General features: G+C 45.0%; 1 protein-coding gene across 4 annotated transcripts in view; it reads left to right on the forward strand.

Moving 5' to 3' along the window:
- LOC126195693 (diacylglycerol lipase-beta-like) overlaps positions 1 to 16,565 on the forward strand; it is a 903,756-nt gene that overhangs the window by 724,121 nt on the left and 163,070 nt on the right. The gene's annotated exons all lie outside the window — the stretch shown is intronic.

The raw sequence follows: 16,565 nt of genomic DNA on the forward strand, positions 1-16,565 counted from the left end.
GTTGCAAAGCAATGTGAAATGCAATGAGCACTTCAGGTTGGTAATAGGGAAGGCGTTTTATTGAGAGAATTTTGGGAAAGTGTAGCTCGTCCATAAAGGATATGGTGTATAAATTGCTAGTCCGACGCATTTTTTGCGTTCTGTTAGAGTGCTTGGGATCCTCACCAGGTCGGATTAAAGGCAGAGATTGAAGCAATTCAGAGGTGGGTTGCTAGATTTGTTACCAATAGACCAGTACACAAGTATTAGGGAGATGTTTCGCCAACTCAAACAGGAATCCCTGAAAGGAAGACGACGCTCTCTTCGCAAGGCAGTATTGCGGAAACTTAGAGATTTGAGGCCGCCTGCAAAACGATTCTACTGCCGCCAACGTACATTTCGCGAAAATTCGATGAAGATAAGATGCGAGAATTTAGGGTTCGTATGGAAGCTTTTACACAGTCGTTTTTCCATAGCTCTGTTTCCGAGGAAAAAAGGAAAGGAAATGTCTATCAGTGGTATAAGGTATCCTCCGCCATCTAACATATTGTGGTTTGGGGGGAGTGGATGTAAGTGTAGATGTACATGTACATGTAAATGAAATGAGGAATTGGACCAGAAAATTGTTGCCTTTCATAAATGGAACGGCACCCCACATTAGAGATACGCTGAGAATTTTTCAACCGGACTGGAAATTGTTCCTGACAGCCAGGCACAATAGCTGTGAGTGGTTCGACTGTCACTTTTTCCCTTTCAGTTAACAACACATCAATTAACAACTTCGTGATCTACCTCTTGATATACTTTTGAAAAATAGATCGAAGCAAAATTTTTTTTTTGCAGATTACGTTATCCTCTCTCATTCACACATCTGCAATAAAAGATACGAATGGTCACGAAACCTAACAACCAAGAAGCTTGCTTTATTATTTTAGTCCTTTTCAAATTAATCCGAGAGAAGAGTGCACTTATTTCTTCTTTTAATTTCGTTCTCGAAATCCGTAACATTAGCACTTTAAGAAAAGAAAAATTTCGAAGGAAAAACTCTAGAGGAAGCTCAATTTGCGTATAAAATGCCAGACTACAAATCCAAATCACTGGGGTTTCAGCCAGAATCGACCTTATGATTTATTTCGTCATCGTCGCCGTCATCGACGCGCATCTCGCCGAAGTGGCGTCAAATATACACACTTGCACTAGGTAGCCGAACAACCCCAGATGCGATCTCCAGGCCAAAAATGCCATACGATCATGTCATGTCATTTCATTTTGTTCACTCTTTGCGTCTTTCGCCTATGACAATATAAAACACTATACTCTGCGCGAACAGGCCATGAAGGCCCAACGGCACCGACCGGCCGCCGTGTCGTCCTCAGTCCACAGGCGTCACTGGATGCGGATATGGAGGAACATGTGGTCAGCACGCTGCTTTCCCGGCCTTATGTCAATTTACGAGACTGGAGCCACAACTTAAATCAAGTAGCTCCTCAGTTTGCTTCACAAATGCCGAATGCACCTCACTTGCGAACAACATTCGGCAGATCGGACGGTCACCCATCCAAGTGCTAGCCTAACCCGACAGCTCTTAACTTCGGTGATCTGATGGAAACCCCTGTTATCACTGCGGCAAGAGCATTGGCGTCTGTGAAAATACATTGATGAGAAGAAAGCTAAGCTGCAGCGTGATTCGGAATACATATCAAACTGTAGGTCCCCTATAATTGTAGAGTCAATTCGAAGGTCGGAGGAAGGGAAGGGACTTCCACCTCAAATAAGATCGTGTCTAGAAAAGTGTTCACACCAACCTTCGGGCTCACAGTCGACTCACTCTTTTTTTTTATATTTTTCGATGAAGTTCCTGCCCATCTTCTTGAGGCAATACTGCTACTAGCATAGAATGCAGTAGCAAAATCCGCAGTAAGGACAAGAGGCGCTAGGCAGCACAGTCTGGCGAAAAACGTTGAAAACTGGTTGTCGGTTGGTACGCCAAATGCGAAGGTGGCAAGTAGATCTCCTCTTGTTGATCCATTCTCTGTAGTCGAGCTGATTTTACCACGTTGCCCTAACCATGAACGGCACCACTATCCTTAACAGTGCGACGTTTGACCAGTGCAGGATTTTCCGCACAAGTATAGGATACCGTAAACACTTTTCGGTCTTAGATTGCTGTTGTTATTAATTGAATGCAAGAGGAAACGTATGCATGCTGAAAGGATGCCTAATTTTCCGCTTAATTGGCCCCTATAAACTTGGAAGAAATATTGTTGATGTAGGTCAAGCTGACAAATATTTATGTCACTCTGTTCCTTTTGTCTGCATTTTTAACTCCTTTCACGCCTAATGTGTTATTCAATGAACACACTCTGCCGAAAAAACGTGAATCGGTTCTTTTTGTCTGGATTTTTAACTCTTTTCACGCCTAATGTGTTATTCAAAGAACACACCCTGCCGAATCGGTATTGAAATGAGCCTATTTGATCTTCTCTCCTTTTATCTTCTTTCTCGTCAGTCACATCCTTCTTCACGTACAATTTAAGCTTGATGAATTTATTTCTAGAAAATAGATCACGAGAAAGCAGAAGGTTGTCTTCCGGTGTCAACAAACAGGGAAGGGTACCAGATGTGATAGGGAAGAAGTTTGCATCTAACAGGGGTCATACAAAGAGGAGGGCGCCACATGCTTCTGTTCTGGGTCCGTTGCTTTCCTTTATATATATAGATGATCTGCCACCAAATGACAGACAAACAAAATTTACTCTTTGCAAATGACAGAAATGTTATTGAGAAACACGTAATATAAATGATCTAGCTAATAGGGGAGTCATTAACATCAGCCTGTGGCTTTCAGAGACTAGATTAATGCTTAACTGTATCAAAATGTGATGAATACAGTTTTTGACATGGCAGTGATCAAACACTCAGTGAAGTCAAACATTTTAAATTCTTAGGAATGACGGTAAATGAAAAGCTTTCTTAGAAGTTCTGTATCTCGTCAAGAAACTAAATGCTGCTACCTTCACTGTAAGAACGATTTCCACTATCTCTGGCACTGAAACAGGAAGGCTTCCTTATTTTGCTTGCTTTCACTCTGTTATCTCGCATAGTGCTATATTTAGGGGGAAGACTGTGCTAATCAAGAGTACTTTTAGGTTAGAAACAGACAGTCAAACTGATCAGCGGTGTCAGATCGAAAACTTCATGTAGGCCGTTGACCAAGTGTCTCGGAATTATCACTTTACTGTCCCTGTACATTTAATCCACCCTGGGATTTGTTGTTGGCAGTGCTGACTTATTTAGGAGAAATTGCAAGAATAATTCAGTGAACACTAGGCGGGAAAACGATATGTACTTGAATAACATATCATTCAACATTCTACAGAAAGGTGTGCATTACACAACAAGTTTAATTTTCAATAGCCTACCAAAAGAACCGAAAAAAGCTAACTGATAAACCCCAAGTAACCAAATTCAAGTGGTAACGTTTTCTTGTTGTACAATCAGCGGAAACGTTTTCTTGTTGCACAATAATCTATTCTGTCAGGAGTTCCTTGCAGTAAGTGAGAACTTTTCTCTGTAATGTGTTATTTATTCCTGTCTCTGTTTTTTTGTTTTCTTAATTCTTTAACTATTTGGTTATATATCCCCTAACCAGCAATCTGTAAACTATGGAGGGGTTCATTCCATGACCAAGTAGCTCACATGGTTCCACATAATCCAATAAATAAATAAATAAGATGAACTAAGTTCTTTGATATTGAAATGACGGTATGGCATTATTGACCAGACGACCTCGTTTGGAGTTGTGCGGCTGCCTTATGCAAGTCATTCTACACCGAAAGGCCAAAGAAACTGGCACACCTGCAACTCAGAAGAGTTTTCCTGGAACCACTCTGTAGCAATTATGGATGTGTGAGGTGTCGCATTGTCCTGCTGGCATTGCCCAAGTCCGTCGGAATGCACAATGGACATGAATGAGCCGGCCGCGGTGGTCTCGCGGTTCTAGGCGCGCAGTTCGGAACCGTGCGACTGCTGCGTCGCAGGTTCGAATCCTGCCTCGGGCATGGATGTTTGTGATGTCCTTAGGTTAGTTAGGTTTAAGTAGTTCTAAGTTCTAGGGGACTAATGACCACAGCAGTTGAGTCCCGTAGTGCTCAGAGCCATTTGAACCATTTGACATGAATGAATGCACGGTATCAGACAGGATGCTTACGTACGATTCATCTGTCAATGTCGTATCTAGATGTATCAGGGGTCCCATATCACTCCAGCTGCACGCACTCCTCACCATTACAGACACACCAGCTTGAACAGTTCCCTGATGACATGAAGGGTCCATGGATTCATGAGGATGTCTCCATATCCGTAAACATCCATGCGCTCGATACAATTTGAAACAAGACCCGCCCGATCCGGCAGCATGTTTCCAGTCATCAACAGTCCAATGTCGGTGGTGACGGGCCCAGGCTAGGAGTAAAGCTTCGTGTCGTGCAGCCATCAAGGGTACACCAGCGAGCCTTCGGCTCCGAAAGCCCATATCGATGATGTTTCGTTGAATGGTTCTCACTCTGACACTTGTTGATGGCCCAGCATTGAAATCAGCAGCAATTTGCGGAAGGGTTGCCCTACCGTTCTTGCAGGATCTTTTTCCGGCCGCAGCGATGTCGGAGATTTGATGTTTTACCGGATTCCTGATATTCACGGTATACTCGTGAAACGGTCGTACAGGAAAATCCCCACTTCATCGCTTCCTCGGAGATGCTGTGTCTCACCGTTCGTGCGCCGACTATAACACCACGTTCAAACTCACCTAAATCTTGATAATGTGACATTGTAGCAGCAGTAACCAATCTAACAACTGCGGCCTCACGGTCTCACTAGGTCACGGACGGTACATCGAGTCCGGTGTAGTAGGAGGCTAAGCAGCGTAGCTGCTGTTCCTCCGTTGTAATATCTGGTGGTAGCGACTGCCTCTCTGTCGGATGATCATCGTGCTACTTCGGAAGGTTTTGGAAATAGGCTACGGCGTCGAGGTCTTCAGTGGCAGGCTGTCTTCTGCCGGAGCACCAATCCTCCTTCAGCCCCTTCTCCGCGACTTGGTAGATAGGCTCCCAGTCGCGAGGGGTGAAGATAGGGTGGGCGATAATCATTCGCAGCTCCTTCCGAGACACCACCTCGTGCAACAGGCCACGGGTGTGGCGATGGTCGCCCAGGTGGTGGGGAAGGGAGGCTTGGGAATGTCCGGCGGCGTGAAAGGAAATGGGTTGGCCCATTGCGGGTACGACCCATCCTTTATGGACGCCGCAGTCTTCTTAAGGAAAGGTTGCACACTGCGTTCAAATGGGAGCGGCAGGCACAGGGGCAGCTGTTCCTCCTCGGATGCCTTTTCCCCGTTGTGGGAGGAAGCGGACGGCGTCTCTTCCCCGGTTCGTGGGACTGTCTCCACAGCGGGAGGCAGTCCAGGCGACTCGACGTCCACCTCCAGGTGCACCGTCTCCTGCATTTTTGCAGGGGGCGAGTCGGTGGCGTCTGCTTGGCGGCGTCCATCTCCATCGGGCGTCCCGCAGGGGAGGCGGGGGCAGAGACTTGATTATACAGGCGTTTCCGACCGTAGAGCCATATTCTGCCTGTTTACATATCTCTTTATTTGAATACGTATGCCTATCCCAGTTTCTTTGGTGCTTCAGTGTATTTGGCGCCACTCCGGCTATCAATGAAAACGGGATGAAATCATTAGGACAACACAAACATCCTTACCTGAGCGAAGAAAACCCCGGTCCTGCCCAGGAATCGAACCCGGGACCCCGCGATATGGAGACAGCAATGCTAACCACTAGATCAGGACTGCGGACAGTTCTTCAGTGCGAGAGCCGTTCCGGAGCAGCAGCCAATATGCAGAACCACATAGCGCTACTCGCTGGCAAGTGTTGTGCTGTAGACTGACTCACGTTGTCCCCAATCGGTCATATTGCTGTGTAGTCTTTATACGGTCAAATTTTCTTTAACAACTCGTCTATTCACTTCTGCGTATTAATGTTGAACCAGTGTAAGCGCCAAAGATACTATGAGAGTGGTTATGTTTTTTTTGTTCGTACTTAATTCTTCATGCTGATAAAGCGATTGGCCTGACTCAAGATTTGCACGTAAAGCGTACACCAGTTGTCATGTTTTAAGAAATCTGATTTGTATATATGTAGTTTTTCACTGCTCCGACGCAGATGTGTTCCACTTGAAATTATTCTTGACTTCATGTGTTCACTTAGATCTCATGTTGAACTGAGGGATAATATAATAAATGTACTTCGATAATAATTTCTAGCTGATTTGCAGCCCTTAAATATGACTCTCATATACTCTGACTATCCACTATCCAGTTATTTATACCCTCATCGAACGTTTCACCTTGTCCACGTCAGTTAAGACTAGAAAAACAAGGGCAAGTTGTAGTTCAGTGAACAAATGCCCACGAGTCCATAGTGGCACGACATAAAATTACTAAAACAGCTACAACTGTAGCGAACGAGAGCTAATTTCATGCAACTGAATTTTTCCTGTAAATATTCAACATCCTTATTGGCTTAAGGCTTATGGGAAATTAAATCATTTTTTCCGCCTCACTAACATGCAGGGTGATGGACAAAAATATGGAAACGCCACAAACATAACACATTACCCTGCCTAGTATGGCGTAGGAAACACGCTGGCACTCAGAACAGCTTCCAGTTGTCCCGGGAAGGATAAATATAGGTCCAGTATGGTTTTCCAGGGAATCGTATACCACGCTTCGTGCAAAATGATGGAAAGTTCAGGTAAGCAGACCACAAACCTTCGGTTATACCGACGCGAGGTTTCTGAACAGGGGTCCTGTCGTCTTGGAACGCAACATCGCCATTGGGGAACAAGCACTGTACCATGGGATGGATCTGATCGGCCAAAATGGTCACATAATGCTTGGCAGTAATGCAACCTTCTAGAGTTAAGCATGGAGCCCATGGAATACGAGATGTAGCTGTTTCACTCTTGAGACGTAAACTCAGCTAGAAGTTGGAAATAGTATGAAACAAGATTCATCAGACTACATTCCAGGTTTTATGACTTCATCACCACATTTTCCTGTTACGGGCATTTCCATCACTGATGAGTGTTTTTGGAATTCTAGTTTGCCCTGCAATACCCTCCTTACGCAGCCCTCTTTGTGTTGTTTTGGTGCTGACAGGTTTTGCGAGTGCGACGTTCAGTTCAGTCACAGCTGTCTTCCTCTTACATTTCGTCATAATCCTCTTCAACGATCATCCATCACGATTGCTCAACACATTCTTTCGTCCGCGTTGTAACTTACCGGGTGATGCTTTACCGCTTTTCCTGTATGCGGTATAAATCTTCGATACGGTGCCTCTTCAAGCACCAAACATTTGGCTACCTTGGTTACAAAGTACCCACCGTACGAGCACCACCAATTTGTCCACGTTGGAATACATTTAGCCCCGACATTATTCAGTAAAAACAACGCAGAACACTGTTCTGATGACGACTGACACTCGCAACTTATTGATGACACTGCACAGGTGCCGTTGCTGGTCAAATACAACAGCGCAACCTGCAGAATCGCTAGAACCTGCATTTATTTTCCAGCCTGCATTTCTCGAGGTATTTCCGTATTTTAGCTGAATCTCTGTTCCTTCCAAACTTCAGAGCTCTCCTTCATACCTTGTGGGTAGGACTCCTGGAAGAAAGTATATTGTGGAGACATGCCTTACGATCATATCGGGTGTCAAAAATTTGTGGCTGCATTGAGGATTTCTTTGTAGGAAGGGTGCAGCATTTTATATTGGGTGAAGAGTCATCAACAGCTCGTACTTATTGATTTGAAGAATATAATGCGAATTAGGGAAAAATAAAAACTCTTTGGAAAAGCTATTTACTCTTTGACTTTTGATCTCTATCACATTACTTGTGAAAATGCTTTGTTGGTTGATATGCGCTATGTGACATAATTAAAAGTAATAAATAACATGCTTATACAATCTTCAATGTGTGTAATCCATGCTTCAGCACTATTTGTTGCATAATGTAGGCGTTTTATGACTTATAGCTACATCAACAGCACGATGCATAGTTGCACACTGTCCATGCCTCTCTCACGCTCTGCTTGGCAGCGAGGCTGCACATCCCTATGCGTCGTGTGTTGGGACAACTTTGGAGGAAGGAGAGTGGGTATAGTAGGGCAAGGCTGGTTGTCCCCATGTTGCATTGTTGCCAAATTTATTCAAGATGGCGGATCCAAGGTGGAGGCGATAAATGTGGCAATGTCGCAATGACATCATGGCGGGAAGTTCAATTTTGGCTGGAAAATATGTAAATTGGGCTATCTTCACAAACCCAACCACCTCCCCTCACCGCCCCCCCCCCCCACTAAAAAGGTGGGAAAATTTTGCTGAGGAGAAAAAGTCAATTGGACTACCTTCACTAACCTAAGGAAATGGCGGGAAAATTTTGCCAGGGAAAAAGGTCACTTGGGCTACCTCCACTAACCTAAGCTACCCAACCACCACCTCATCCTTGAAACTGGTGGGAAAAGGACTCCGCCTTTGCTGGGCTGCTGGACAGGATGGATGTAAGTCTTTATTAACCATGCAGACTTTACTTAAATACTTTGAGCTGTCATAGGCAGTAGCTCCATCCATTGTGTTCATCATGAGTTCTGGAGTCCAACTGAACTAGTACACAGTACCGCCACCAAAGGGTGCTGTCATCCCAAGGCAGTCTGGGGAAAAATGGCAGGAAAGGGACTCAACCTGTGTCCTGCTGCTGGAGAGAGGAAGGAATGTACTTTATTTATTTTGAATGGGAAGTTGAATCACTTTACTTAGGGACGGATTTCATGTAGTTTATTTATTACGCTGATACAAAACACTCGTTCTAACGTGTTTGGGGTCATAATAAATAGCCTACAGATCTGCAAACTACTCGTGAATTACCGAAATAATGCAGTACACTGATGTAGAGACACGCAAACAACTCGTAAATTGTCAAAATAATGCATGTATAACGCTCTGCAAACGCACTCACTAATTATAAACTGTCCAAATAATGCATTGCACAGCCTACAGATATGGTCACCCAGTATGCTGATGCACAGACACGTTCACTACGCGTAAAATTGGCAAAGTAATGCATGTATAACACTCTGCAAACACGCTCATAACGCTTAAACAGCCGAAATAATGCAGTGCACAAACACTCATTGTATGTAAAAACGCTTTTGGACTATCGTTAAGAAATTCCACTGCAGCTTATCAGCAAACTGTTCCCTATAGAATTCCAGGAAGACTGATTACCAGATGCATTCTTCCTCGCAATCCTAATGGGACAGCCTGTCTCATATGCCACATCCCTCTGGCCATGCAAGTGATTACCTAGCCAATGTGACTGATGCATAACTTTCATAGCTGCGGCTCCAGCTTCGAGCAAGATGTTTGCATAGCGACTCACCCTCACAGGCACAGCTAAAAGGTTGTTAGTGTTATATTGACATCACATGTCTATGTAAATAAGAGCCAAGTCTCCCTCCTGGAAATCGCAGAGTGTCACAGAAATAATTAATGGTCGCTTTCGTGATGTTCCAGCTTGTCTGCTTCGAAATTATTCTCCCAACAGGACCTATTTACGAAAATAGCCCAGAATAATAACAATTGCATTCTTCCTGATGGTCCTAATGAGGCACCCCATCCATCGCATGTTACCCATCCCGGAAATCACTGCTTTCAACATACGTCTCAGAAACGGTAAATATTCTCACTGCCTTCATCATATATGTGGATGCTTGCAAAAACACCATTAATCATAAGAGTATTGTTGTTGTTTGGAAAGAGAGCACTGTGTAAGCACAGACAGGAAAATCAGAACAATTTTGCAAACAGAATGCGAGGCACTGTCGTACAGAAGAGAAAAATGGCTGGAATTTCTGGTGTCCTACAGCCACTGATATGGAGATGTCCTAATGTCACAATGGCTGAGGGACAGCATCCCGCCAGAGATGGGTGGTCTGCTTCAACTTGTCTCTGAACACTTGAACGAAGAAGACATCACATTACTCTCAGAACTTTCCATAGATACCTTTTCCCCCTCTTGTTTAAGCTAGTCTGTAGAGGCTCCTGCGTTCCAGGGCAAAGGATGTCTTGTGAATGAATGGTGCACTCTGACGGTTCCTTACTGAATTTACCTGCCTAACTGCTGCTGCTGCTGGTGCGGGAATTCTGTCTGCCACTTTTTTCTGTAGGAGACACTTTCAGCGGCAAAACTCTTTTGCACAGATCGCCATATTGCACTGACAGTTAAACCTTGCAGATGTCGTCTACAGATCATGAAATACGTCAACACACTTCCTCAATTACACTGCTCTGCCACTGAAAGTGGAAGCTTGGATATTTCAGTGTGAAACTAATCTCCAACCTGGCACATATTGTGTCGATGTAATAAACACACAATTTGTATCCTACATTGAACAAAATCATCACTTTTGTATCCTGCATATAGCTAGCGACCACCAGACAGTCATACATATACTATGAAGACAGATACGATAAGCACATGGATCGTATATAGTCCTCGCAGCACTAAATATTTCCCACGAGGTTGGTAGGTCATCCACCACAGCCGACCATCCCAAGTCATCCGTCCCCACACACAACTGGTCTGACACATGACAAGAGCACCCTCAGCAGACCGCGGTCACTCTCCAAACTGTTGTACAGAGGATGCATTGGATCTCCTCGGCACAAAGTTGTTACTGTTTCTGACCCCAACCTGCTTGCTTGCTTGATTTCTACATCCATCTCCAGGCTCTGGGACTACAAGAACATATGTATTTTCACATTATTTACCAGAATATCATACCATTTTCGCGATACTTCTCGATATCAAGCAAATAACGGTATGCTACCGATTGTTTGCACAGTATTTGAAATTTTGTGGTAAGTTCCTATGGGACCAAACTGCTGAGGTCATCGGTCCCTGGGCTTCCACACTACTTAATCTAACTTAAACTTACTTACACCCATGCCCAAGGGAGGACTCAAACCTCCAATGGAGAGAGCCGCGTGAAATGGGGCAAGGCGCCTCAGACCGCACGGCTACCCCACACTGCTGCACAGTATAATTCAGAAGATATAGACTGGAAATTATTTCTCTAAAAAACCGAAACTTTAGTGAGGTGCAGTGTGCTGAAAACCTCTGAGTAGCAAGAAACTCATCCCGTCTGCTGAATACTGATGTCAGGGATATAACAGATTCCGGATCTTCCTTATAATTTACAAAGTGAACTACGGTGTTTCTCGTGTCTAGAGAATCAGCGAACGTGTCTTCCTCCTGTCAGATGCACACATCACAATCGATGTTCTCTCAACCTATTAAAGGCGGGAAATGGGCAACCAATGAACTGGACAATTTACATGGGAGAGAATAATGGTCCACCGCAAAGACAGATCTATATGGAATCTTCTCAAATTTCCGTGGAGAACACACATGATCACGAAGGCTGTCCAATACATAGTGAGTATTAGTTCACTATTCAGACTTCTACAGCGACATGTTTAAGTCTAATATTCCTGTACCCCAACCGGTCTTTCCATTCGGATGGCTCATAAAGTTAGCTAGAAACGTGAATCATTACCACTATAGGCCACCACTGCCATGTACTCCTCGCATACCTGACAGAACCGCCCTACGGAACCAGCAACATACACTCCTGGAAATGGAAAAAAGAACACATTGACACCGGTGTGTCAGACCCACCATACTTGCTCCGGACACTGCGAGAGGGCTGTACAAGCAATGATCACACGCACGCACAGCGGACACACCAGGAACCGCGGTGTTGGCCGTCGAATGGCGCTAGCTGCGCAGCATTTGTGCACCGCCGCCGTCAGTGTCAGCCAGTTTGCCGTGGCATACGGAGCTCCATCGCAGTCTTTAACACTGGTAGCATGCCGCGACAGCGTGGACGTGAACCGTATGTGCAGTTGACGGGCTTTGAGCGAGGGCGTATAGTGGGCATGCGGGAGGCCGGGTGGACGTACCGCCGAATTGCTCAACACGTGGGGCGTGAGGTCTCCACAGTACATCGATGTTGTCGCCAGTGGTCGGCGGAAGGTGCACGTGCCCGTCGACCTGGGACCGGACCGCAGCGACGCACGGATGCACGCCAAGACCGTAGGATCCTACGCAGTGCCGTAGGGGACCGCACCGCCACTTCCCAGCAAATTAGGGACACTGTTGCTCCTGGTGTATCGGCGAGGACCATTCGCAACCGTCTCCATGAAGCTGGGCTACGGTCCCGCACACCGTTAGGCCGTCTTCCGCTCACGCCCCAACATCGTGCAGCCCGCCTCCAGTGGTGTCGCGACAGGCGTGAATGGAGGGACGAATGGAGACGTGTCGTCTTCAGCGATGAGAGTCGCTTCTGCCTTGGTGCCAATGATGGTCGTATGCGTGTTTGGCGCCGTGCAGGTGAGCGCCACAATCAGGACTGCATACGACCGAGGCACACAGGGCCAACACCCGGCATCATGGTGTGGGGAGCGATCTCCTACACTGGCCGTACACCACTGGTGATCGTCGAGGGGACACTGAATAGTGCACGGTGTATCCAAACCGTCATCGAACCCATCGTTCTACCATTCCTAGACCGGCAAGGGAACTTGCTGTTCCAACAGGACAATGCACGTCCGCATGTATCCCGTGCCACCCAACGTGCTCTAGAAGGTGTAAGTCAACTACCCTGGCCAGCAAGATCTCCGGATCTGTCCCCCATTGAGCATGTTTGGGACTGGATGAAGCGTCGTCTCACGCGGTCTGCACGTCCAGCACGAACGCTGGTCCAACTGAGGCGCCAGGTGGAAATGGCATGGCAAGCCGTTCCACAGGACTACATCCAGCATCTCTACGATCGTCTCCATGGGAGAATAGCAGCCTGCATTGCTGCGAAAGGTGGATATACACTGTACTAGTGCCGACATTGTGCATGCTCTGTTGCCTGTGTCTATGTGCCTGTGGTTCTGTCAGTGTGATCATGTGATGTATCTGACCCCAGGAATGTGTCAATAAAGTTTCCCCTTCCTGGGACAATGAATTCACGGTGTTCTTATTTCAATTTCCAGGAGTGTATATACTATCACTGTACTTACAATTAAATATTACATTCATGGTATAAATTGGACGACATTCGACGAGCGAAGTATTGGAAATATCCCCTGCTGATGGCTGTGGCTCTGTAAATAGAAATATCTGTACCGTTCTTATGACTTGACATATTTTACCAAATAAAAAAAAAAAATCATTCCCTTTGCAGCTATTGCAGCATTCCACATAAACTCCATACCTTTCTTACGACTGGACATAGTCATTTTATTTGCACATGTCGAACACACACACACACACACAAAGATATATATATATATAAGTTATAAGCCTGATGCTCAAGATGAATCTTATGACGCATCCTCTACTACTGAGTATAATAATTCGCCAAAAACTGATTGTTGGCATACGAAACAATACTGAGCGAAAATGAATGATGGGCAGACATAAGTTTTTCTTATGAGTGGTACTAAAGTGTCTTAAAAAGAGAAACGTAACCGTTTTATAAGCCGCCAGATGTTAAAAATACGATCGCAACGACTACGTTACTATCACAATTGGTCTTGGTTCTACAGGTGCTCACAAGTACCGCTAACGATATCCACGTCAAAAATTATACAAGTCTTATAAATATAGGTATTGCATTACCTCCGAATGAAATGCTCTTTCCGCACAAATAACGCGACACTGAATATAGACAGTGGTCGCCAGAGTGTATGTTAACAGACCAAAAGTGCGGTTACACATCACCGATGGTGTAAGCTTGTAATAAAATCACAAAATTTAGGAAGTTATTCAGCTTAGGAACATGATATGAAGCCGGTATTTGCAACTCCCTCATGCTGCCGCTAGATTTTCTCCAGCATTTGTAATGCATTCTGTCTCGATGCCGTGTCAGAGGTTCTGCGATATATATGTGATATATAGCGAGGTTGGAGATAGGTTTCACGCTGAAATATTCAAGCTTCCGCTGTCAGTGGCTGAGAATGTAACTGAGGAAGTGTCTTCCCATATTTCCTGATCTGTAGACCACTTCAGCAAGGTTTAACTGTCAGTGCAATATGGCGGTCTGTACAAAAGAGTTTTGCCACTGAAAGTCTCATCTACAGAAAAAAGTGGCAGACAGAACTCCCACACCAGCAGTAGCAGCAGCAGCAGCAGTTCGACGGATAAATTCAGTAAGAAACAGTCATAGTGTTCCATTCACTCACGAGACATCCTCCGTGCTGGAACATAGGAGCCTCTACAGACTGGTTTAAACAAGATGGGGGCAAGGTATCTATAGAAAGTTCTGAGAGTAATGTGATGTCTTCTTCGTTCAAGTGTTCAAAGACAAGTTGAAGCAGACCACCCATCTCTGGTGGGATGCTGTCCCTCTGCCATTGTGACATTATGACATCTCCATACCAGTGGCTGTTGGACACCGAAAATTCCAGCCATTTTTCTCTTCTATACGACAGTGCTTAGAATTCTGTTTGCAAAATTGTTCTGATTTTCCTGCCTGTGCTTACGCAGTGCCTCTATCCAAACAACAACATTACTCTTATGATTAATGGTGTAATTGCAAGCATCCACAGGTATGATGAAGGCTTTTAGTGGTGGGAACATTTACCGTTTGTGAGATGTATGTTGAAAGCAGCTATTTCCAGGTAGTGTAACACGTTATGGTCGGGGTGCCTCATGTGGACCATAAGGATGCATTCGATGTTATTCTGGGCTATTTTCGTAAACAGATCCTGTTAGGAGTATAATTTTGACGCAGACAAGGTGGGACATCATATTTCTGCGACACTTTGCAATTTCCGAGAGGGAGACTTGGTTCTTATTTACATAGACATGTGATGTCAGTAGAACACTGACAACCTTTTAGCTGTACCTGCAAGTGTGAGTCGCTATGCAAACTTTTTTCTCGACGCTGGACCCGCAGCAATGAAAGCTATGTGTTAATCACATTGGCTAGGTAAACACATGTGTGGCTGGAGGTATCTCACACGTGAGCTGGGCTGTTCCATTAGGATCTTGAGGAAGCATGCATCTGGTCATCAGTCTGCCTGGAATTCTGTAGGGAACAGTTTGCTGATAAGTTGCAGTGGAATGTCTTAACAATAGTCCAAAAGCGTTTTTACATGCAATGAGTGTTTTTGCGCTGCATTAGTTCGGCTGTTTAAGCGTTATGAGCGTGTTTGCAGAGTGTTGTACATGCATTGTATTGCCAATTTTATGCGTAGTGAAATGTCTGTGCATCAGTGTACTGCATAATTTTGTGGCCGTATCTGTAGGCTGTGCAGTGCATTATTTGGACAGTTTATAATTAGTGCCGGCCGCGGTGGTCTCGTGGTTCTAGGCGCGCAGTCCGGAACCTTGCGACTGCTACGGTCGCAGGTTCGAATCCTGCCTCGGGCATGGATGTGTGTGATGTCCTTAGGTTAGTTAGGTTTAAGTAGTTCTAAGTTCTAGAGGACTGATGACCACAGCAGTTGAGTCCCATAGTGCTCAGAGCCATTTGAACCGTTTTTTTTATAATTAGTGAGTGTGTTTACAGAGCGCTATACATGCGTTATTTTGACAATTTACGAGTTGATTGCATGTCTGTACGTCAGTGTACTGCATTATTTCGGTAATTTACGAGTAGTTTGTAAGTCTGTAGGCTATTTATTGTGACCCCAAGCATGTCAGGGCGAGTTTTTTGTATCAGTGTAATAAATAAACTACATGAAATCTGTTCATAAATAAAGTGATCCATCTTCCCATTGAAAATAAATAAAGTACACTCCTTCCTCTCTCCAGCAGCTGGACACAGACTAAGTCCTTTTCCCGCTATTATTCCCCAGACTGCCATGGGATGACAGCACCCTCTGATGGCAGTACTGTATACTAGGTCAGCTGGACTCTGGACCTCAAGGTGAACACAATGGATGGAGCTGTTGGCTATGACAACCAAATTGCGTAAATAAACACTGCATGCAAAATAAAGACTCACGTCCATCTTATCCATGAGCCCAGCAAAGGTGGAGTTCTTTTTCCACCAATTTCAAGGATGAGCTGGTGGATGGATAACTTTGGTTACTGGAGGTAGCCCAATTGTCCTTTTCTTCTTACCAGAATTTTCCCACCATTTTCTTTGGGGGGGGGGGGGGAGGAGGTTAAATTAGTAGAGGTAGCCCAATTGAACTATTTTCCCACCAAAATTTGAACTTCCCGCCATGTCATCATTCCGATTTTTCCACATTTATCGCCGGCATCTTTGATCCGCCATCTTGAATAAATTTGGCATAAATGCAGTGTGGGGCCGCACTGGCATTGCCCTACTACTAGCAGGATGCACATCATGAGTTATACTGTCCTGAACATACAGACATGCAAGGGCGGCTGATATTATTGCACACACAATAGCTTATTTACCCACCATCACTCATCATGTGAACACAACTTTGGATAACAACTAGTTCTGA

The sequence above is a fragment of the Schistocerca nitens genome, chromosome 1 (genome assembly GCF_023898315.1).
Source record: "Schistocerca nitens isolate TAMUIC-IGC-003100 chromosome 1, iqSchNite1.1, whole genome shotgun sequence".
NCBI classification, from domain to species: Eukaryota; Metazoa; Arthropoda; class Insecta; order Orthoptera; family Acrididae; genus Schistocerca; species Schistocerca nitens.